The following is a 25,462-nucleotide window of genomic DNA, read 5'->3' on the forward strand; positions in this document are numbered from 1 at the left end:
GATGGACACACCAAACCACCCTGATGGAAGAATTTGGAATGTCTAATTTAAAAAACAGGCACATGGCAATGCAATGAAGGCCTCTGCCTCTTTTCCATTTCTTTTCCTCTACCCTGCTTGCTCCACTGTGTTTAAACAATGTTCTCTGGAAATTTGAAAGCTTCACTGTAATCATTTTTATTAGGTTTAAGCAAGTATTAAATTAATTAGCAAAATACAGCAGTCAAATAACCAGCTTAATGTGCTCATGGGGTATACAGCCTTTAAAGAGTCTCTTTATTCCACTTGAATTAAGCCACCTCCCTCTAGCATAGGACAGTAAGGAGAGCATGGGTTTTGAGCCTGATAATGCTGGGCTGGAATCTCAGCTCTATTGCTTTCTATGTGACCTTGGGCAAGTTGCTTAACCTTTCTGGGCCTCCATTTTCTCATTTATAAAATCAGCTACTCACTATGTTAAGTGGTTTACATGAATTGTATCATTTAATCTCACAGTAACTTCTGAGTTGAGTGTCATCTGCTTTTTGCAACAATTAAGTGAGATCACTCAGGTGAGCATATACTCAGGTGAGATACTCAGGTGAGTACATAGTAGGTATTCAAGAAAATTGTAGCCAGTTGTTACTATATGCTCAGCTTTATGCTGTGGAAAAAAATCATGAAGTATTTACTCATCAAGTATAAATTGAACACATCATATGTGCTTATTTAAAAAGCAGAGAAGCAATGTCCAAAGGAAGACCATGACTCAGTTTCTGAATCTTGACTGGTTCTCTTTTTGGAAGGGTTTGAATGAGGTTGGATTAAACACCCCTGCTGGACAGATGAGCCCCAAGAGTCACAGGGCTAAATATAAACCAAATGAAAGGCAGACAAGACTTGAGACATTCAAGTAGTCTCTGCAAGAGAAGACAGGGGCTTGCATTCCTCTCCCACAAAATCTTTACAGCATGATCTCCCCTCAAGTTGGCCTCGATTGATTGACCACATCCCTCCCCTCTCACTGTCTGTCTCAAATGCTCCTTGCAGAGCTTGCCAACCACCTACTCTTTGATCTTCCTGGCCTTCTTCAGGTTATTCCCCAGTTCTGACGGAAGACTTACATTTACATTGAAATTCAACTCATCCTACAAGTTTGAATGGCACCCCCCTGAGGATGGTATCAAGATTGAAGATTGAGGCTTTATATGGCATATGGTGAAAATAATTGCTCTTTAATATAATGAGAACTGATTGGAGTAGTCTGATCCCTATTAAAAGCATCACAAATGTATGGTTAATTTTCTAAATAAAAGCAAGAGTGATACGTATGTAGTATGCATAAACCAATTATAAACACAAAGCAATTAATAAAATGTTAGCACTACCCATCAAATGTCAGCTTATTGCCAGATACCAATAATGTGTAACCTTAGGTATCTATATAATATACATACTGTGCTGCATAGATTAACATACAAATACTTTTTAATTACATGATTACCTGTGACTTATAGATTTATATATGAAGAAAACACAGTTAACCAATGAAAAAACTATAAAGATGGCTGAGGCACTAAATAGCCTAAATAATAAAGGAATGTCAGAGGCTAAAATATGGTACCAATAGCATCAGTAATTTAAAATGAGAAATGCAGGACTGCAGCCAAGATGGCCGAATAGGAACAGCTCAGGTCTACAGCTCCCAGCGTGAGCGACGCAGAAGAGGGTGATTTCTGCATTTCCATCTGGGGTACTGGGTTCATCTCACTAGGGAGTGCCAGACAGTGGGCGCAGGTCAGTGGGTGTGCACACCATACGCGAGCCGAAGCAGGGCGAGGCATTGCCTCACTCGGGAAGCGCAAGGGGTCAGGGAGTTCCCTTTCCCAGTCAAAGAAAGGGGTGACGGACGCACCTGGAAAATCGGGTCACTCCCACTCGAATACTGCGCTTTTCCGACGGGCTTAAAAAACGGCGCCCCACGGGATTATATCCGGCACCTGGCTCGGAGGGTCCTACGCCCACGGAGTCTCGCTGATTGCTAGCACAGCAGTCTGAGATCAAACTGCAAGGCGGCAGCGAGGCTGGGGGAGGGGCGCCCGCCATTGCCCAGGCTTGATGAGGTAAACAAAGCAGCCAGGAAGCTCGAACTGGGTGGAGCCCACCACAGCTCAAGGAGGCCTGCCTGCCTCTGTAGGCTCCACCTCTGGGGGCAGGGCACAGACAAACAAAAAGACAGCAGTAACCTCTGCAGACCTAAATGTCCCTGTCTGACAGCTTTGAAGAGAGCAGTGGTTCTCCCAGCTCGCAGCTGGAGATCTGAGAACGGGCAGACTGCCTCCTCAAGTGGGTCCCTGACCCCTGACCCCCGAGCAGCCTAACTGGGAGGCACCCCTCAGCAGGGGCACACTGACACCTCACACGGCAGAGTATTCCAACAGACCTGCAGCTGAGGGTCCTGTCTGTTAGAAGGAAAACTAACAAACAGAAAGGACATCCACACCAAAAACCCATCTGTACATCACCATCATCAAAGACCAAAAGTAGATAAAACCACAAAGATGGGGAAAAAACAGAATAGAAAAACTGGAAACTCTAAAAAGCAGAGCGCCTCTCCTCCTCCAAAGGAACGCAGTTCCTCACCAGCAACGGAACAAAGCTGGATGGAGAATGACTTTGACGAGCTGAGAGAAGAAGGCTTCAGACGATCAAATTACTCTGGGCTACGGGAGGACATTCAAACCAAAGGCAAAGAAGTTGAAAACTTTGAAAAAAATTTAGAAGAATGTATAACTAGAATAACCAATACAGAGAAGTGCTTAAAGGAGCTGATGGAGCTGAAAACCAAGGCTCGAGAACTATGTGAAGAATGCAGAAGCCTCAGGAGCCGATGCGATCAACTGGAAGAAAGGGTATCAGCGATGGAAGATGAAATGAATGAAATGAAGCGAGAAGGGAAGTTTAGAGAAAAAAGAATAAAAGGAAATGAGCAAAGCCTCCAAGAAATGTGGGACTATGTGAAAAGACCAAATCTACGTCTGATTGGTGTACCTGAAAGTGATGGGGAGAATGGAAACAAGTTGGAAAACACTCTGCAGGATATTATCCAGGAGAACTTCCCCAATCCACCAAGGCAGGCCAACGTTCAGATTCAGGAAATACAGAGAACTCCACAAAGATACTCCTCGAGAAGAGCAACTCCAAGACACATAATTGTCAGATTCACCAAAGTTGAAACGAAGGAAAAAATGTTAAGGGCAGCCAGAGAGAAAGATCGGGTTACCCTCAAAGGGAAGCCCATCAGACTAACAGCGGATCTCTCGGCAGAAACCCTACAAGCCAGAAGAGAGTGGGGGCCAATATTCAACATTCTTAAAGAAAAGAATTTTCAACCCAGAATTTCATATCCAGCCAAACTAAGCTTCATAAGCGAAGGAGAAATAAAATACTTTACAGACAAGCAAATGCTGAGAGATTTTGTCACCACTAGGCCTGCCCTAAAAGAGCTCCTGAAGGAAGAGCTAAACATGGAAAGGAACAACCAGAACCAGCCGCTGCAAAATCATGCCAAAATGTAAAGACCGTCGAGACTAGGAAGAAACTGCATCAACTAACGAGCAAAATAACCAGCTAACATCATAATGACAGGATCAAATTCACACATAACAATATTAACTTTAAATGTAAACGGACTAAATGCTCCAATTAAGAGACACAGACTGGCAAATTGGATAGCGTCAAGACCCATCAGTGTGCTGTATTCAGGAAACCCATCTCACATGCAGAGACACAAATAGGCTCAAAATAAAAGGATGGAGGAAGATCTACCAAGCAAATGGAAAATAAAAAAAGGCAGGGGTTGCAATCCTAGTCTCTGATAAAACAGACTTTAAACCACCAAAGATCAAAAGAGACAAAGAAGGCCATTACATAATGGTAAAGGGATCAATTCAACAAGAAGAGTTAACTATCCTAAATATATATGCACCCAATACAGGAGCACCAAGATTCATAAAGCAAGTCCTGAGTGACCTACAAAGAGACTTAGACTCCTACACATTAATAATGGGAGACTTTAACACCCCACTGTCAACATTAGACAGATCAACGAGAAAGAAAGTCAACAAGGATACCCAGGAATTGAACTCAGCTCTGCACCAAGTGGACCTAATAGACATCTACAGAACTCTCCACCCCAAATCAACAGAATATACATTTTTTTCAGCACCACACCACACCTATTCCAAAATTGACCACATAGTTGGAAGTAAAGCTCTCCTCAGCAAATGTAAAAGAACAGAAATTATAACAAACTATCTCTCAGAGCACAGTGCAATCAAACTAGAACTCAGGATTAAGAATCTCACTCAAAACTGCTCAACTACATGGAAACTGAACAACCTGCTCCTGAATGACTACTGGGTACATAACGAAATGAAGGCAGAAATAAAGATGTTCTTTGAAACCAACGAGAACAAAGACACAACATACCAGAATCTCTGGGACGCATTCAAAGCAGTGTGTAGAGGGAAATTTATAGCACTAAATGCCCACAAGAGAAAGCAGGAAAGATCCAAAATTGACACCCTAACATCACAATTAAAAGAACTAGAAAAGCAAGAGCAAACACATTCAAAAGCTAGCAGAAGGAAAGAAATAACTAAAATCAGAGCAGAACTGAAGGAAATAGAGACACCAAAAACCCTTCAAAAAATTAATCCAGGAGCTGGTTTTTTGAAAGGATCAACAAAATTGAGAGACCACTAGCAAGACTAATAAAGAAAAAAAGAGAGAAGAATCAAATAGATGCAATAAAAAATGATAAAGGGGATATCACCACTGATCCCACAGAAATACAAACTACCATCAGAGAATACTACAAACACCTCTACGCAAATAAACTAGAAAATCTAGAAGAAATGGATAAATTCCTCGACACATACACTCTCCCAAGACTAAACCAGGAAGAAGTTAAATCTCTGAATAGACCAATAACAGGATCTGAAATTGTGGCAATAATCAATAGCTTACCAACCAAAAAGAGTCCAGGACCAGATGGATTCACAGCCGAATTCTACCAGAGGTACAAGGAGGAACTGGTGCCATTCCTTCTGAAACTATTCCAATCAATAGAAAAAGAGGGAATCCTCCCTAACTCTTTTTACGAGGCCAGCATCATTCTGATACCAAAGCCAGGCAGAGACACAACCAAAAAAGAGAATTTTAGACCAATATCCTTGATGAACATTGATGCAAAAATCCTCAATAAAATACTGGCAAACCAAATCCAGCAGCACATCAAAAAGCTTATCCACCATGATCAAGTGGGCTTCATCCCTGGGATGCAAGGCTGGTTCAATATATGCAAATCAATAAATGTAATCCAGCATATAAACAGAGCCAAAGACAAAAACCACATGATTATCTCAATAGATGCAGAAAAGGCCTTTGACAAAATTCAACAACTCTTCATGCTAAAAACTCTCAATAAATTAGGTATTGATGGGACATATTTCAAAATAATAAGAGCTATCTATGACAAACCCACAGCCAATATCATACTGAATGGGCAAAAACTGGAAGCATTCCCTTTGAAAACTGGCACAAGACAGGGATGCCCTCTCTCACCACTCCTATTCAACATAGTGTTGGAAGTTCTGGCCAGGGCAATTAGGCAGGAGAAGGAAATAAAAGGTATTCAATTAGGAAGAGAGGAAGTCGAATTGTCCCTGTTTGCAGACGACATGATTGTATATCTAGAAAACCCCATCGTCTCAGCCCAAAATCTCCTTAAGCTGATAAGCAACTTCAGCAAAGTCTCAGGATATAAAATCAATGTACAAAAATCACAAGCATTCTTATACACCAACAACAGACAAACAGAGAGCCAAATCATGAGTGAATTCCCATTCACAATTGCTTCAAAAAGAATAAAATACCTAGGAATCCAACTTACAAGGGATGCGAAGGACCTCTTCAAGGAGAACTACAAACCACTGCTCAAGGAAATAAAAGAGGATACAAACAAATGGAAGAACATTCCATGCTCATGGGTAGGAAGAATCAATATCGTGAAAATGGCCATACTGCCCAAGGTAATTTACAGATTCAATGCCACCCCCATCAAGCTACCAATGCCTTTCTTCACAGAATTGGAAAAAACTACTTTAAAGTTCATATGGAACCAAAAAAGAGCCCGCATCACCAAGTCAATCCTAAGCTGAAAGAACAAAGCTGGAGGCATCACACTACCTGACTTCAAACTATACTACAAGGCTACAGTAACCAAAACAGCATGGTACTGGTACCAAAACAGAGATATAGATCAATGGAACAGAACAGAGCCCTCAGAAATAATGCCGCATATCTACAACTATCTGATCTTTGACTAACCTGAGAAAAACAAGCAATGGGGAAAGGATTCCCTATTTAATAAATGGGAAAACTGGCTAGCCATATGTAGAAAGCTGAAACTGGATCCCTTCCTTACACCTTATACAAAAATCAATTCAAGATGGATTAAAGACTTAAACGTTTGACCTGAGACCATAAAAACCCTAGAAGAAAACCTAGGCATTACCATTCAGGACATGGGCATGGGCAAGGACTTCATGTCTAAAACACCAAAAGCAATGGCAACAAAAGCCAAAATTGACAAATGGGATCTAATTAAACTAAAGAGCTTCTGCACAGCAAAAGAAACTACCATCAGAGTGAACAGGCAACCTACAAAATGGGAGAAAATTTTCGCAACCTACTCATCTGACAAAGGGCTAATATCCAGAATCTACAATGAACTCAAACAAATTTACAAGAAAAAAACAAACAACCCCATCAAAAAGTGGGCGAAGGACATGAACAGACACTTCTCAAAAGAAGACATTTATGCAGCCAAAAAACACATGAAAAAATGCTCACCATCACTGGCCATCAGAGAAATGCAAATCAAAACCACAATGACATACCATCTCACAGCAGTTAGAATGGCAATCATTAAAAAGTCAGGAAACAACAGGTGCTGGAGAGGCTGTGGAGAAATAGAAACACTTTTACACTGTTGGTGGGACTGTAAACTAGTTCAACCATTGTGGAAGTCAGTGTGGCGATTCCTCAGGGATCTCGATTCAGAAATACCATTTGACCCAGCCATCCCATTACTGGGTATATACCCAAAGGACTATAAATCATTCTGCTATAAAGACACATGCACACGTATGTTTATTGCGGCATTATTCACAATAGCAAAGACTTGGAACCAAGCCAAATGTCCAACAATGATAGACTGGATTAAGAAAATGTGGCACATATACACCATGGAATACTGTGCAGCCATAAAAAATGATGATTTCATGTCCTTTGTAGGGACATGGATGAAATTGGAAATCATCATTCTCAGTAAACTATCGCAAGAACAAAAAACCAAACACCGCATATTCTCACTCATAGGTGGGAATTGAACAATGAGAACACTTGGACACAGGAAGGGGAATATCACACTCTGGGGACTGTTGTGGGGTGGGGAGAGGGGGGAGGGATAGCATTGGGAGATATACCTAATGCTAGATGAGGAGTTAGTGGGTGCAGTGCACCAGCATGGCACATGTATACATATGTAACTAACCTGCACAATGTGCACATGTACCCTAAAACTTAAAGTATAATTAAAAAAAACAAACAAAAGATTATAGAACTAAAAACCGAAAAAAAATAATTTAAAAAAATAAAATAAAATGAGAAAAGCAGTGCATAAGACCTGACACTCAGGTTTCAGATTACCATGACTAAAACAGGTTCCAAATTACAAAAATAAAATAAAATAAATAATAATCTGCTTAATTTTAATGAGCCACTGTACTGGGTTGAAGAGTGTCTACCCAAAATTCATTTCTACCTGGAAGCTCAAACTGTGATCTTATTTGGAAATAGAGTCTTTGCAAATGTAACTAGTTGAGGAGCATATGGTGAAATCATTTTGGATTTAGGGTGGGCCCTAAACCCGATGACTTCCTTATAAGAAGAATAGAGGACACAGAGACACACAGGGAAAAAGCCATGTGAAGATGGAAGCAGAAATTGGAGTGATGCATCTATAAGTCAAGGAACAAGTCAAGAATCTTAAGAACCACCAGAATCTAGGAAAGAGGCATGGAACAGATTTTCCCTCTGAGCCCCCAGAAGGAATCAACCCTGCTGACACCGTTATTTCAGACTCCTGGCTTTCTGAATTATGAGAGAATACGTTTCTATTGTTTTAAGCTACCCAATTTGTGATAATTTGTTACAGCAGCCCCAGGAAACTAGTACAACCACCTTAACTTTGATATCAAAACCTGACAAAGTACCAAAAATAGAACTGAAAACCAATATAATTTGAAAATATGGATGCATAGCAGCATAAATTCTAAATAAAATACTAGCAATGCAATTACTGAAGAATAAAAAGTATTAAAAGACTAGTTCACCATGACTAGGTAGGTTTTATGTTAGGCATGCATAGGTGTTCGATTGTTAGGAAATCTATGAATAGCACTCATCACATCAGTATCAAAGGGATAAAGTCATCTTGATATATGTCAGGAGGACATTTGTTAAAATCCACAAGTTCGTAAGAAATATTCTTAATAAAATGTGTTATAAAAACATTTCCTTAGCAAGACATATAATATGCATCTGAATGTGTATATGTTTGTGTGTATATACACATATACTTTGCAGCTCTGCTCACTAAGAAGACCCCAGAAGCAATGGCCCTGGTAGCAACTAACACACCTAGTTCCCAGATTTTGATTTCAAAATACCGTTCTCCTTGGAGAAGTGGACTGGATCAGGGAATGGACAAGATGAGCCTGAAGCATCTCATAGTACCAGAAAGTAAAGAAATGCTCAAAGAATGAAGGGATGGGGACATGCCAAAAGGACTCAAGAGCTAACCTGAAAAGGCACCCAATGGTTACAGTTCAAACAATTTGTGTGACAAAACAAATAACATAGTATTGAATTATAACCCAAAGTATGAAATATACATGAGTCCATACAAAACGTAATTGAAATAAATAAATGAGGGAGAAAGGAAAGCTCTTTCATTTAATAAATATAGAAGGAGTAACGGAAACAGAAAAGCACCATTTGCAAACACCACAGTGATACTTGTTTCAAGAAAAACCATCAATGGATGCTAAAATTAGTGGATAAAAGCATGATGAAAAACAGGATGTTTACATATTCTCAAAATATCTCCCCACAGGATACTTATACTTACGAAGGGAAAATAGTACCTTGACAGTGGAGAAAGCAGGCAAACAACAATCAAAGTTGTCATCAATATTGGAACATATCGACATCATATCTCTCCAGACAGGATGCCCTATGAAGCCTCAGACAAACTCAAGTTGAACAACATTCTACAAAATAAATGGCTAGTTTTCTTCAAAAGTCTCAGAATCACTAAAAATAAAGACTAAAGAAGTGTCTCGGATTACAGGAGACTAAGGAGACCTGACAACTAGATGCAATGTGTGGTGATGGATTGGATCCTGGATCCCCCTCAAAAAAGATATTAGTGGGATAATTGAAGTCTGTATAATGTCTGTAGATTTATTAATAGTACAGATGGTCCTTGACTTAACAAAGGTTCAACTTATAATTTATTTTACTTTACATATGGTGTGAAAGTGATGATATACATTAAATAAAAACTGGTATGAAAGTGACAATATGCATTAAATAGAAACTGTACTTGGAACATTGAGTTTTGGTCTTTTCCTAGGCTAGTGATATGTAGTGCAATGCTCTGAGGATGCTGGGCAGCAGCCGTGAGCTGCAGCTTCCAGCCAGCCACGTGATCACGAAGGTAAACAACCCATATTCTACAGTGTATTAAATGCATTTTGTACATATATTTTCAATGTATGATGGGTTTATCAGGAGGTAACCCCATTGAAAGTTGAGGAGCATCTGTATTGCATCAATGATAATAAGCTGGTTTTGATAATTTTACTGTGGTTATATAAGATGTTAATATTTGAGGGAACTGGATGAAGGGCATATGAGAATGCTATGCATTCTTTTTTGAATTTTTGTAAATCTGAAATTATTTTAAAATCAAAAGTTAAATAAATATTTAAAAATGAAAAATAATGTAAAAATAAATTATAGTGCACCTTATACAATGCAATTTTATGCAAATATTAAAATTAGGATTTTCTCAAAATAGTAGAGTGCCAATGAGGAAATTCTCACACTATATTAAATTATCATACTATATTTAAATTATATTAAATCCTACATATATTACATTATATATGTGCATTGTGTGAATTTTATGTTCTATATAATCCCAAATTTATAGAATATATTTACAAACATGCATATAGCAAATCAAGAAGAAGAAATTAGGTAATATTGGAAATTAGAAGACAAAATCATCTTTGCAGATGCTGTCGCACTCTACTTAAGACATGTAAGAGAATCAACTATAAGAACTACTAAGACAATTCAGTAGGTGGTTACAAAATAAATGTATAAGATTTATAGTACTCTATATGCCCGCAATAACATGTTAGAAAATACAATTTTAAAACGAGATCCCATTTAGAAACAAAACCTATAGAACACTAGAAATAATACTTCCATTTTATTTATTTATTTATTTTATTCATTTTATTTATTTTAGAAATAATACTTCCATTTTAGCAAGAGGGATTTGAAATCCAAGTTAGTAAGGAGCTTGTATGGAGCTAGTACGATTGGTTAAATATGGGGAAAAATGAAGTGAATAGGTTTATTGCAATGCATGTCATTATAAATAATCTATGAATTAAATAGTTAAATGTGAAATATTTCAATACTGGAGGCAAATAAGCTAGAAATAAAATAGGTGAATTTTTAATCTCAGAGGAAGGAATAATTCTTTGAGCATAAATAAGAAGTTACGAAGGAAAAGACTATATCAAAAATTTTAAATTTATTTCAACAAGACCATAAATAAGAATAAAACATAAATGACAAATTTGAAAAAAAATATGGTTGTAATATTTCTGATAAGCAAGAATCAATACCTTAATGTATAAAGAGGTCTTAAAAATAAGCAGAAGGAAAGATCCCAACAGACCAAAAAATGGTACATACAATTTTATTTTATTTCTCTAAAACTGGCAAAAAGGAAGTATAGTATGTGAAGTGAGTTTGGTGATGATACAGAGAGATAAGGCCATTTGCATAATATGTCATGGATGATGATATAAATTAATACAATTTCTCTGAAGTGCCTACAGTGTTACTGTAGCACTGTGGCATAGTTTGAAGTGGGGTAGCATGATGCCTCCAGCTTTGTTCTTTTGTTTAGGATTGTCTTGGCTATTCAGGCTCTTTTTTGGTTCCATATGAAGCGAAATTTGGCAATATAACAAGAGCCTTAAAGAACTGCATTCACTGTGATCCAATAATTTCCAATTATCCTAAGCATGTATCAGAACTGTTCCCAGAAATATGGATAACACACCCTACTATTTATAAGAGCAAAATATTGAAGATAGTATAAATATCCAAAAGTAAGGAAATGGTTAAATAAACTCTGATCTATCTATTTATAAGACAGCATACAGCCATGAAAAATTATGTCAGAATTAGTAATAAATGTACTTAGGAAATATAGTAAAATACAATATAATGTAAAGTAATAAAAATCATGCTGTAAAATAGTAATAAAGTATGATCTCAACTTTTTAAAAATATATATTTACAATATATAAATACCCCTAACATTTGGCCTACTTTGAATGTAACAAGAAAGTCTATTTTGAATATACTGGGAACCTGCTAAGAAGAAAAGAAATGTAAATATAATTTAAATTGAAATGCTGTGATATTTTAACAAAAGAAAATTCAATTATATGACTTGGAATCATGTTCGTGTGCATGTGTGCGTGTGTGTCTGTGTGTGTATGATTAATTCATTTATTCAATAAATATATGTTTTCTGATTTTTAAATTTTAAGTTCTGGGGTACATGTGCAAGTTATGTACGTTTGTTACATAGGCAAATGCACGCCATGGTGGTTTGCTGCACAGATCATTCCGTCACTTAAGTATTAAGCCCAGCATCCACTAGCTATTCTTCCTGATGTTCTCCCTCCTCCCCACCCACCCTCCAACAGGCATCAGTGTGTATGGTTCCCCTCCATGTGTCCATGTGTTCTCATTGTTCAGCTCCCACTTGTAAGTGAGAACATGCAGTATTTGATTTTCTGTTCCTGCATTAGTTTGCTGAGGATAATGGCATCATCCATGTCCCTGCAAAAGGACATGATCTTGTTCCTTTTTATGGCTTCATAGTATTCCATGGTGCATATGTACCATATTTTTTTATCCAATCTATCATTGATGGGCATTTAAGTTGATTCCATGTCTTTGCTATTGTGAATAGTGCTGCAATGAATATACGTGTGCATGTATTTTTATAATAGAATGATATATAGATTTATATTCCTGTGGCTATATACCCAGTAAGGGGATTTCTGGGGCAAATGGTATTTCTACCTCTGGGTCTTTGAGGAATCACCACACTATCTGCCACAATGGTTGAACTAATTTACACTCCCAGCAACAGTGTAAAAGGGTTCCTTTTTCTCCACAATCTCACCAGCATCAGTTGCTTTTTGACTTTTTAATCATAGCCATTCTGACTGGTGTAAGATAGTATCTCATTGAGGTTTTGACTTGCATTTCTCTAATGATTAGAGATGTAGAGCTTTTTTCATAGGTTTGTTGGCCACATGTATGTCTTCTTTTGAGAAGTGTCTGTTCATGTCCTTTGCCCACTTTTTAATGCGTGTTTTTTTCTTGTAAATTTAAGTTCCTTGTAGAAGCTGGATATTAGACCTTTGTCAGATGGACAGATTGCAAAAATTTTCTCCCATTCTGTATGTCATCTGTTCACTCTGATGACAGTTTCTTCTGAGGTGGAGAAACTCTTTAATTAGAACCCATTTGTCAATTTTTGCTTTCGTTGCAATTGCTTTTGGCATCTTCATCATGAAATCTTTGCCCATGTCTATGTCCTGACTGGTATTGCCTAGATTTTCTTCTAGAGTTTTTATAGTTTTGGGTTTTACATTTAAGTATTTAATACATCTTGAGTTAATTTTTGTATATGGTGTAAGGAAGGGGTCCAGTTTAAATTTTCTGCATATGGCTAGCCAGTTCTCCCAGCACCATTTATTAAATAGGAAATCATTTCCTCACTGTTTGTTTTTGTCAGTTTTGTTGAAGATCAGATGGTAGAAGGTGTGTGATCTTATTTCTGGGTTCTCTATTCTGTTCTGTTGGTCTGTGTGCCTGTTCTTGTACCAGTACCAAGATGTTTTGGTAACTGTAGCTTTCTAGTATAGTTTGAAGTCATGGCATGTGATGCCTCCAGCTCTGTTCTTTTTGCTTAAGATTGTCTTGGCAAAGACTATACTTTCAGGAATCATTTCTATAGTTCGTTACTAGAGAAGTTTCTCTGAACGTGTAGAGCACCGCTTCCTTACACCTTATACAAAAATCAATTCAAGATGGATTAAAGATTTAAACATTAGACCTAAAACCATAAAAACCCTAGAAGAAAACCTAGGCATTACCATTCAGGACATAGGCGTGGGCAAGGACTTCATGTCCAAAACACCAAAAGCAATGGCAACAAAAGCCAAAATTGACAAATGGGATCTAATTAAACTAAAGAGCTTCTGCACAGCAAAAGAAACTACCATCAGAGTGAACAGGCAACCTACAAAATGGGAGAAAATTTTCGCAACCTACTCATCTGACAAAGGGCTAATATCCAGAATCTACAATGAACTCAAACAAATTTACAAGAAAAAAACAAACAACCCCATCAAAAAGTGGGCAAGGGACATGAACAGACACTTCTCAAAAGAAGACATTTATGCAGCCAAAAAACACATGAAAAAATGCTCATCATCACTGGCCATCAGAGAAATGCAAATCAAAACCACTATGAGATATCATCTCACACCAGTTAGAATGGCAATCATTAAAAAGTCAGGAAACAACAGGTGCTGGAGAGGATGTGGAGAAATAGGAACACTTTTACACTGTTGGTGGGACTGTAAACTAGTTCAACCATTGTGGAAGTCAGTGTGGTGATTCCTCAGGGATCTAGAACTAGAAATACCATTTGACCCAGCCATCCCATTACTGGGTATATACCCAAATGACTATAAATCATGCTGCTATAAAGACACATGCACACGTATGTTTATTGCGGCATTATTCACAATAGCAAAGACTTGGAACCAAGCCAAATGTCCAACAATGATAGACTGGATTAAGAAAATGTGGCACATATACACCATGGAATACTATGCAGCCATAAAAAATGATGAGTTCATGTCCTTTGTAGGGACATGGATGAAACTGGAAACCATCATTCTCAGTAAACTATCGCAAGAACAAAAAACCAAACACCGCATATTCTCACTCATAGGTGGGAATTGAACAATGAGATCACATGGACACAGGAAGGGGAATATCACATGCTGGGGACTGTGTTGGGGTGGGGGGAGGGGGGAGGGATAGCACTGAGAGATATACCTAATGCTAGATGACGAGTTAGTGAGTGCAGTGCACCAGCATGGCACATGTATACATATGTAACTAACCTGCACAATGTGCACATGTACCCTAAAACTTAAAGTATAATTAAAAAAAAAAAAAAAAAAAAAGATTGTCTTGGCAATTTGGGCTCTTTTATTGGTTCCAAATGAATTTTTAAATAGTTTCTTTTAATTCTATGAAGAATGTCAATGGTAGTTTAATGGAAATAACATTGAATCTATAAACTACTTTGGGCAGTAAAACCAGTATCTTTTTTTGTTTGTTTCTTTCTTTCTTTTTTGTTTGTTTGTTTGTTTGTTTGTTTGAGACGGAGTTTCGCTCTTGTTGCCCAGGCTGGAGTACAACGGCATGATCCCAGCTCACTGCAACCTCTGCCTCCCGGGTTCAAGTGATTCTCCTGCCTCAGACTTCCAAGTAGCTGGGATTACAGGCATGCACCACCACGCCCAGCTAATTTTGTATTTTTAGTAGAGACAGGGTTTCTCCATGTTAGTCAGGCTGGTCTCGAACTCCTGACCTCAGGTGATCCACCCGCCTCGGCCTCCCAAAGTTCTGGGATTACAGGCATGAGCCACCGTGCCTGGCCTCAGTAGGACCATTTTCACAATATTGATTTCTCCTGTCCATGAGCATGGAATGTTTTTCCATTTGTTTGTGTCCTCTCTGATCAGTGGTTTATAGTTCTCCTTAAAGAAGTCCTTCACTTCCCTTGTTAGCTGTATTCCTAGGTATTTATTCTTTTTGTGGCAATTGTGAATGGGAGCTCATTCATGATTTGGCTCTCTGCTTGTCTGTTGTGGTGTATTGGAATGCTACCGATTTTTTGCACATTGATTTTGTATCCTGATACTTTGCTGAAGTGCTTATCAGCTTAAGAAGCTTTTGGGCTGAGACAATGGGGTTTTCTATATATTGGATCATGTCATCTGCAAACAGAGATAGTTTGAATTTCTCTCTTCCTATTTAAATACCCTTAATTTCTTTCTCTTGCCTGATTGCCCTGGCTAGAACTTCCAATGCTACATTGAATAGGAGTGGTGAGAGAGGGCATCCTTGTCTTGTGCCAGTTTTCAAGGAGAACGGGCTTTTGTCCATTCAGTATGATATTGTCTGTGGGTTTGTCAGAGATGGCTCTTATTATTTTGAGGCATGTTCCTTCAATATCTAATTTATTGAGAGTTTTTAACATGAAGGGATGTTAAATTTTATCAAAGGCCTTTCCTGCATCTATTGAGATAATCATGTGTTTTTGTCTTTAGTCCTGTTAATGTGATGAGTCACATTTATTGATTTGCTTATTTTGAACCAACCTTGCATCCTGGGAATGAAGCCTACTTGATCATGATGGATAAGCTGTTTGATATGCTGGTGGATTCGGTTTGCCAATATTTTGTCGAGAATTTTGCAGTGATGTTCATCAAGAATATTGGCCTGAAGTTTTCCTTTTTTGTTGTTATCTGCCAGGTTTTGGTATGAGGATGATGCTGGTCTCATAGAACGAGTTAGGGAGGAGTCTCTCCTTTTCAGTTGTTTGGAATAGTTTCAGTAGAAATAATACCAGCTTTTCTTTGTACCTCTGGTAGCATTCAGCTGTGAATCTGTCTGGTCCTGGGCTTTTTTTGGCCAGTAGGTTATGTATTTCTTTCTCAATTTCAGAACTTGTTATTGATCTATTCACGGATTCAATTTCTTCCTGGTTCAGTCTTGGGAGGGTGTATGTATCCAGGAATTTATCCATTTCTTCTAGATTTTCTAGTTTATGTGCATAGAGGTGTTTATAGCATTCTCTGATTATTGTTTATATTTCTGTGGAGTCAGTAGTGATATCCCCCTTATCATTTCTGATTGTGTTTATTTGGATCTTCTATCTTTTCTTCTTTATTAGTCTAGCTATCTAGCTAGCAGTCTATTTTGTTAATTTTTTCAAAAAACCAGCTCCTGGATTTACTGATTTTTGAAGGGTTTTTCATGTCCCTATCTCGTTCAGTTCAACTCTAATCTTGGTTATTCCTTATCTTCTGCTAGCTTTAGGGTTTGTTTGCTCTTGGTTCTCTAGTTCTTTTACTTGTGATGTTAGGTTGTTAACTTGAGATCTTTCAAGCTTTTGAATGTAGGCCTTTAGTGCTATAAATTTCCCTCTTGACACTGCTTTAGCTGCACTCCAGAGATTCTGATATGTCATTTCTTTTTTCTCCTTAGTTTCAAAGAACTTCTTAATTTCTGCCTTAATTTAATTATTTACCCAAGAGTCATTTAGAAGCAGGTTGTTCAGTTTCCATGTAGTTGTGTGGTTCTTAGTGAGTTGCTTATTCTTGAGTTCTAATTTGATTATGTTGTGGTCTGAGAGGCTGTTTGTTATGACTTCAGTTATTTTGCATTTGCTGAGGAGTGTTTTATTTCCAATTATGTGATCAATTTTAAAGTGCCATATGGTGATGAGAAAAATGTATAGTCTGTTGTTTTTGGGTGGAGAGTTCTATAGATATCTATCAGGTCTGCTTGACCCAGAGCTGAGTTCAGGCCTTAAATATCTTTGTTAATTTTCTATCTTGATGACCTGTCTAATATTGTCAGTGTGGTGTTAAAGTCTCTGATTATTATTGTGTGGGAGTCTAAGTCTCTTTGAAAGTCTCTAAGAACTTGCTTTCTAAATCTGGGTGCTCCTGTATTGGGTGCACATATATTTAGGATAGTTAGCTCTTCTTGTTGAATTGAACCCTTTCTCAGAGGTTTTGTTCATTCCTTTTCATTCTTTTTTCTCTATTCTTGTCTGCCTGTCTTATTTCAGAAAGATAGTCTTCAAGATCTGAGACTCTTTCCTCCACTTGGTTTATTCTGCTATTAATACTTGTGATTGCATTGTGAAGTTCTTGTACTGTGTTTTTAAGCTCTAATAGGTCAGTTGTGTTCCTCTCTAAATGGGCTATTTTTGGCTGCCAGCTCCTGTATTGTTTTATCGTAATTCTTAGCTTCTTTGCATTGTGTTACCACATGTTCATTTAGCCTCAGCAAAGTTCATTATTACCCCCCTTTTGAAGCCTACTTCTGTCATTTCAGCCATCTCAGCCTCAACCCAGTCCTGAGCCCTTGCTGGAGAGGTGTTGCAGTCATTTAGAGGAAAAGGGGCATTCTGGTTTTTTGAGTTTTCAGCGTTTTCATGTTTTTTTTCTCATTTTTGTGGGCTTATCTAACTTCAATCTTTGAGGTTGCTGACCTTTGGATGGGGTTTTTTTGTTTTGTTTTGTTTTGTTTTCTTGTTTTCTATTTGTTTCTTTGTTTGTTTGAATAGTCAGGCCACTCTTCCATAGGGCTGCTGTAGTTTGCTGGGGGTCTGCTCCAGATGCTGGTTGCCTTAATTTTTCCCGTGCCTGGAGGTATCACCAATGAAGGTTATGAAACAGCAAAGACGGCAGCCTGCCCCTTCCTCTGGAAGCTTCATGCCAGGGGGGATGAAGGAGGTGGCTGGAGACCCTGGTTGGCAGGTCTCAGCCATTCAGGAGAAATGGGATCAGGCATCTGCTTAAAGAAGCAGTCTGGCTGCTTTTTGGTAGAGCAGCTCTGTTGTGTTGGAGATCCCTTGAGCCCTTGAATTGGGCTTTCCAAGGCCCACAGATTGGAGCAGCTGAGAAGCTCAAATGGTCAAGGTAGTGGCCTGCTCTGCCCTCAGCCACTCCGTCCCAGGGAGAACACTAGCCGAGGTAGCCGGTGGCCCCCACTGGGAGGACTCCCCTTCTCGCCCCCCCACCACCCCCGCAAGGAGGAGTGGGATTGGGATCCCGCTTAAAGAAGCAGCCTGGCCATGCCTCCACGAAACAGCTGCGTCGTGGTGGGGAACCACCTCTGCCCCTGTTGGCTCGGACTCTCCATAGCCTGAAGGCTGGAACAGCTGAGTTGTACAACCAGCCCAGGTGGCAGCCCTCCCCTTCCCCGGGCAGTCCGTTCCATCTATTTAATAAATATTTATCAGATGCCTATTGTGTGGTAAGCACTCTGATAGGCTCTAGAGATACATGTTATCTCAGTCTGTTTGTGCTGCTATAACAGAGCACCACAGACAGTAATTTATAAAGAACAGGAATTTTATTTTCTCACAGGCCAGGAAGTCCAAGATCAAGGTGCCAGCATCTGGCACAAGAACACAAAATTCTCTTCATGGTATTTACATTCCGGTGCAGCAGATATATTAAACATATAAATACCAAAATAAGTACTGTTTAAAATTACAGACTTAAGTACTTTGAAGAAATATTACAGGTTTACTACTACAGTACAAAATGGGCTACTGATTTGTTGGGAGGGTGAGAGTGATAGGCAGAACATACAGAAAGTATTAAAAGTTATTTTCCAAAATTGTAAAAGTGGTTGTTATTTTAATATAATCATTAATGATTATTAGCAATTCTTCCTTTTTATCATTTTTGCTATATTTTCCAAAATTTTAGCAATTAACATATGCTATGGTTTAAATGTGTCCCCCAAAATTTATGTGTTAGAAACTTAGCCCTCAATCCAACAGTGTCAGAAGATAGGACCTAATGGAAGATATTTAAGTCATGAGGGCTCTGCCCTCATGAATAGATCAATGCCATTATTAAAGAGAAAGTTTGGCTCCCTTTGGCCTCTTTGCCCTTCCACCACATGAGTACACAGTGTTATGGAGCATACAGCAGGGAGACCCTCAAAAGATGCCAGCACCTTGATCTTGGACTTTCTAGCCTCCAGAACTGTGAGAAAATACGTTTCTATTCTTTATAAATTACGCAGTCTGTGGTACTCTGGCACAAACAGATTAATACAACATGTATTACTTTTATAATCTTAGAAATAAACAGTAAATGTAAAAGAAAACATAACAAAAATAAACTAGATATTTTAAATATTGCTGAATAGTTTGCCAAGGCCCCAAAAGTCATACTGTCTAACAAGGGCAAGCTGACCTTTGGGTCCTTGAGTACACTCACCCTAGTGGCCTGATGAAGTGGCCGCCAACATGAAGGAACACCTAAACAATAGCTTTGTCCAAACTACTCTTCGAGTTCTCTTGTAAAGTTGATGTCAGGACATAAATACCTTCATCATTTATTTACCTCAAATGCAAAAATGAAGTCTATTTTGAATATAATAGGGACCTGTTAAAAACAAAAATTTTAAAACATAATTGAAATTGAAATACTATGACATAGACCAAAAGGAAAATTCAGTTATATTATACTATCTGAAATCATCTTTGGAGCAACCTCCAATTGGATGAAAAAGATACTGGGATGATTTGTGTACACCGGTGTCTTCCTATGTTTATAGAACATAGATTCAAAAGAGAAATGTGACACATGCTAGATAGAAAGGAGTCTGGTTCAAATAAGGTGTGATTCTTAAAGATCAGTTAATGCCACCAGACAAAAATATATTGTAGCCCAGGCAATGCAAAAGTATGGTGTAGGACCATTTATCATAATCTCAAATTGAAAAATGCACAGTGAAAAAAGGACCAGAAATCAGAAGGCTTTTAATCAACTGATCTAGTTGCTGCAGTAACTAGGGGTAGGCCCAAATATTGTGGTTCTCCTGCTGGATGCACATATAAAATTGAAATTTCCTAGCCCATTTAGAAAAATTAACTTTAATCTTCCAATTTGGATTGATCAAGTCCTTGCTTCGGCCAGTGAAATGTGCGAGGAAGTGAGGAGTGGCCAGTATCACTGTGATCATGGAAGCCTGGGTAGGGATGGAGGCTCCAGCAATGAGTCATCACAATGAGCAGAGTTCCCGTGACCTGAGTCAGGCATGCCGCATGGCCAGTAAATATGTTTTGTTTTTTGTTTTTTGTTTTTTTCTTTTTGGGCAAGCCATTGAGATTTAGGGTTATTTGTAACTACAGCAAAACCTGACCCATACTGTTATTAATGCAAACCACCAGCTGTCCTTGATCAAATTTACTTAAACCTTTATTTCTAGAGATAGGAAGTTTAGTAGCTGGTATCCAGCTAGTTACAAAAGACAGACTGTTCCAAGCTTCACAGGACAGTGAGAAAGAATAGCTCATAAAGAATAGCACAGGCTTTGAAGTCAGAAAAAAATTTTAAAAAGAAAAGAAAACTGTGTTCAGGTGCTGGCTACTACTACCTCAGCACAGGGACATGTCATTAACCTCTCTGAGCACCAATTCTTTTTCATCTGTAAACAGTATAATATTGGCAAGTATTTATCAGGGTCGTTGTAAAAATAAAATAAGTCAATGCATGTAAAACATTTGACACATTAGGTGGAAGATAGCGAGTGGTCAATACATGACTATCAATATCATTATTATTATTATTACTTCTCAGTATGTATTTATAACCTTACTTTTTAAAATACCATAAAGCCAATAACTTGTTAACTTTATGGCTCTCCACATGGTAGGGATGCACATTTTTTGCATACAAATATACATTTCTTGATTCCTCTGTCCCTCCTCAATGGAAGAAAATAGTGTTGGTAGAAACAAAGTATCAGCCTCAATTTGTACATATACTCAAGTTCATGTAAGTCATTACAATGTGTTTTTGAGAGTTGCCACTTCACTGCTCTATAAAAAGCTTCCTGGAAAAAGTATTAACAGATGGCCTCTTACTCTCGGAGACTGTTAGTAGCACACCAGATGGCAACCCAAATGAGAAGATTCAACTTAAATTCTCCAAACTGAAGGAAATGTGACACTAGCTTTTTTAATAGGTGTGCAGCAATAGAGGTAGCAAAGAAATTATCGGTTAAAATAGAAACTCATTTTCTTGCCTTATTTCAATGTGGAATCCAGCCTTCATTGTCTTATCAGTTTGCAGACAGTTCACGTGAAACACTGGAAATAGTTTTCACAACATAAACAGAAATTTTATTTGAAATGACTGACAGATTTATGAGGTGTAAGGCTAGTCTAAAGAATGAGAATGCAAGGCAGTGCCCCAGGGATGAGTGCTCTATGCTGCGGACATTCCTTTCTCTCCAGGATCAGTCATTAGTTTGCAACATTTTGGAATTATTGTTAGAAATATTAGGTTTCAGCTCAACTGTCAAACTTTTGACAGGGAAGTAATAACTGTTTTAAGATACTTGTCATCCTTCCAGAAGTCCAACTCACCCACTGATGAATAAAAGCCTGGACTGGGTGTGGTTCCCTTCCCAGGCATTGGTACAGTACAAATTCTACCAGATGCCTTTGCATTCTGAAATAATGTTGTCCCATTAGGGTTTAAGAGAGGCCAACAGTTTTCATGTTAGGGTAGAGACGTGTCCTTCTGCCGTATTAGATTATATGAGTCAATGAGGATGTTTTGGCCATCAGAGAACTCCTAAATATAAACATTTTAAGAGGATTATGAACCAACTTTGGGGACAAAGTTGACATTCAACTATTCCATTCAAACCCCCTTGGATCTTCAGACATTTACACCAATGGGGGCACATTGTAAAGATAGTTTTTTGGCAAAGTGGCTGGAAATATGGTCCAATGCATGAATACACAACATTAAAATATGCATATACACTCTGAACCAGTCTTTTGGGAAATGTGAATCACAGCCTCCCTGACTACACAAAACTTTAACCGGGAGTTAAACCTGGGAATTTTTCAGCCTGGACCACTGCTGTCTTCTCCTGTCCAAGTTCTAGCTCAGGGCTGGGGTAGACACAAACAAAACATGACTGCCACAAACCAAATCAAATTTACAGGAACTCCTTCAACTTTTCTTGTGAGTTCCTGGAACAACTAGAGTCAATGAAAAGCACAGATTGGGTCCATCTCTGCTCTCATGAATCCTCCATACCTGTGGAGCTAAGATTGCAGCATCTTAAAATTAGAAGAAACACACGTGGCTCCAGGGCTTAAGGGAACAGGTACTGTCTAAAGAAAGAACGTATCAATTGAGCGGGCTAACCAGCATGGAAAACTGAATTCAAAGAAGCACAAGTTGTCATGTGTATATCCAGCACTGTCTAAGGGAGAGAGATCCTGGATCTGGAGGCCACTGAGAAGAGGATCTTTACTCTAGGACAGGGACAGATCACTGAGTTCCCTCATTGATGGAGTAAAAAGTTCACCCTCAGGCCACTCACCTCTCCAAGTAATATTTGGCTAAATGATTCTATTTCCCATATCTCTGGATATTGAGAAGTGAACACAAAAGCATTCTGGTTATTGGAAAGAAGGAAGCCCTGTTATAAATTATTTTGCCTTATTCATCGCTTCTGTCTGGTATTTCAGTTAGCATGAGTCTATCCTCATCTCTGGCACCCCAAGACGGTTTAAAACTAAGAACCAGGCCTGAGAACTGGAGTTTTTAACCTGGAATCCATGGTCCTTTAGGACAAGTCTTTGGAAGCTCAGTGGACGCCCCACTTAAACTATATGTATAAATGTGTGTAGATGAGCATATAAGCATGTGGGAGTGTGGGGCAAACCATAGGTTCTCTCAGATTTCCAAATTGGTCCAAGACTCAAGAAAGATTAAACCCACTTCTCTAGAATGTGGTGACCTAACCAAGAAGGTTACTCAAGAAAGGTTAAACCCACTTCTCTAGAATGTGGTGACCTAACCAAGAAGGTTACTCAAGAAAGGTTAAACCCACATTCTCTAGAATGTAGTGATCTAACCAAGAAGCTGCTCTTAAGAAACCTTTCTTACCACCAACCATAACCCTTAGATGGCACCTATGTGCCTAAATGGCATCATCATTGCATCCCCCAAATTGCAACAATGCAATACCTAAACCAAGCCAGTCATGATAATTTTGATTATGTCTAAACATTGTCATAAAAGATTTTACCACTTTCCTCAGTTATTCTTCCTCAAACTCAAATAATTATCCTTTTATGTGCTACCAATTCCTTGCCTTACAGATGAGTTTGTGGTTTTTGTACTGCTAAGTCTTGGTATAATTGGCTGATATTTCAGGAATTAGAAGAGAGGTCTGGTGGCAGGCTAGTTCTGTTCAACCCAAAAATGTCTGAGTTTTATTTGCCATGTGATGTATTAGGGCTCAAAAAGAGGTTACATTAATCTCATAAAATTAAATAAAAACATGATTGCCAATTAACAGCGTAGGATAATGTATAAACATGCAAACAGATATCCTCTTAGACAAAGAAAGCATTTCATTAGAGCCAAATACACTGATGACAACATCACGTGCTTACCACGGTGGTGGATGCAAGCAACATCCCACAGAGACAGCCTTCCTCTTGGCTTCAGCATTGGCTGCCATCCAAAATTCACAGACTATAAACAATTAAAAAAAAAAACTTTCCATAGAGAAAAGTTAGGGATAGAACTCACTTGGGGTCCCCAACTTTCTGAGGAAGTGCTCATGTCATAAGTCAAAGCAACATTTTCATCAGCCCAAGGTGGCAGGCAGGATAAACGACCTGGCCGTGAATGCACACGTTGAGAGGGAACAGTGAAAAGGGCCCTCAGGAAATACCTGTCGAATGCTGACTCCTAACCCAACAGGGCTGGGCTGGAGAGGAAGGCCCCATTGAAGGTGTTAAACCACAGTGGGAAGCTTAGCTCCTCCAATCCTGTCTCACTCCAATGAAACACAACGGCTTCATTGTTGACTTTCTGTTGAAACAAGTCTCTGGTTTTACCAGCAGCCTAGTTCAGGGAATGTGCTGGCTGGACTTTTATGTTATATAGAACTAAGAAGGTTGAGGATGGCCCTAAGTCAGGTCCTAGGCACTAAAGCCTAATGCTGGTCTAGTCCAGGGGATTACAATTTTCTCTGTGATTACTGCTGCTTCAGGTGAGCAGATGTCCACATATTTTACACCATATTTTTCTGAGGTGTTGATATTTTCTAGCTTTTGAAGATGTAAATTTGTGATGTGTGAAATGAAAAGTACAGTACCAGCTTCTTTGAAAACCTGAAAAAAAAATCATTTCAGAAATTCTTTCCTCTTGAGGTCACTGGGTTGAATCCACCTCAGTCTGGTTGTTACCAAACCGCATTACTAAGGTTTAATTTCTAAATACCAAAGTTTCAGGGCATCGAGAGAAGAGGGGAGAAAGTGGTACTGAGGCACTGAATGGAGACAGAGGGGAGATGGGTTGACCAGAACTCTCAGCAGCTAGGCCAATTGGGTTCTAGATTCCAAAGAAAGAGGTCCATTATTGCTGGGATGCGCAGAATTATTGTCCCAAATCCACTAGAAGCTTGTGGGAATTAACACTCTTTATTCTTTTTTTAAGCTGTGAAATATCTGCAGCGTGTTCTTGGGATAAAGAAGGAGAAAGAGTCACCTCCTCCTCCCCAGTGAATCACAGTCATGCCCTGCGCAAGAATGTATTCAGAGGTCTGGTCTCTGGGAGCAGAGTGGAGAGTGGAGAGTTAGAGGTAATGATGGGAACCCATTCGTAATGATAGAGTTAGGGATTAAAGAAGGCTATACATAATACAGATCTCCCCATGAAAGGAAGTATTTCTGGAAAATTTCATGGGCACTTTTGGATCCCAAATTAGAACTTCTTCTGTGGCAGTGATGGATGGAGAAGATCAAAACCATGTGAATCTGCAGATACTGGGTATTGGGCTATAGACTTTTTCCCACACGCCAACCTCCAGTGCCTCCATCAGTTACAAATGGCTACGTGTTATTAAACAGTCGCTGAAACCACATATTAAATAAATACATATGCAAAGGACAAAGGGCTACTGAATATGTAAAGTGGCTGGCACAGTATAAAGAGTCAACACATGGTTGATTGATATTGCTATTATTGAATAATCGATTGAAACTGTGAACAAGTTCTAACACTGCACTGAGCTCCCTGAGAGCAGAAACCTCTTGGTATCTCCTACAGTACAGAGCACAGTTCCTGAAAGATCCCATTAA

General features: G+C 38.7%; 1 pseudogene; it reads left to right on the top strand.

Annotated features, from left to right (window-relative positions):
- Nucleotides 1–13,428: 13,428 nt before the first annotated feature.
- LOC112438651 (small nucleolar RNA U3) lies at nt 13,429–13,501 on the top strand (annotated as a pseudogene).
- The last annotated feature ends 11,961 nt before the right edge of the window (nt 13,502–25,462 follow it).

This window comes from Pan paniscus, chromosome X (genome assembly GCF_029289425.2).
Source record: "Pan paniscus chromosome X, NHGRI_mPanPan1-v2.0_pri, whole genome shotgun sequence".
NCBI classification, from domain to species: domain Eukaryota; kingdom Metazoa; phylum Chordata; class Mammalia; order Primates; family Hominidae; genus Pan; species Pan paniscus.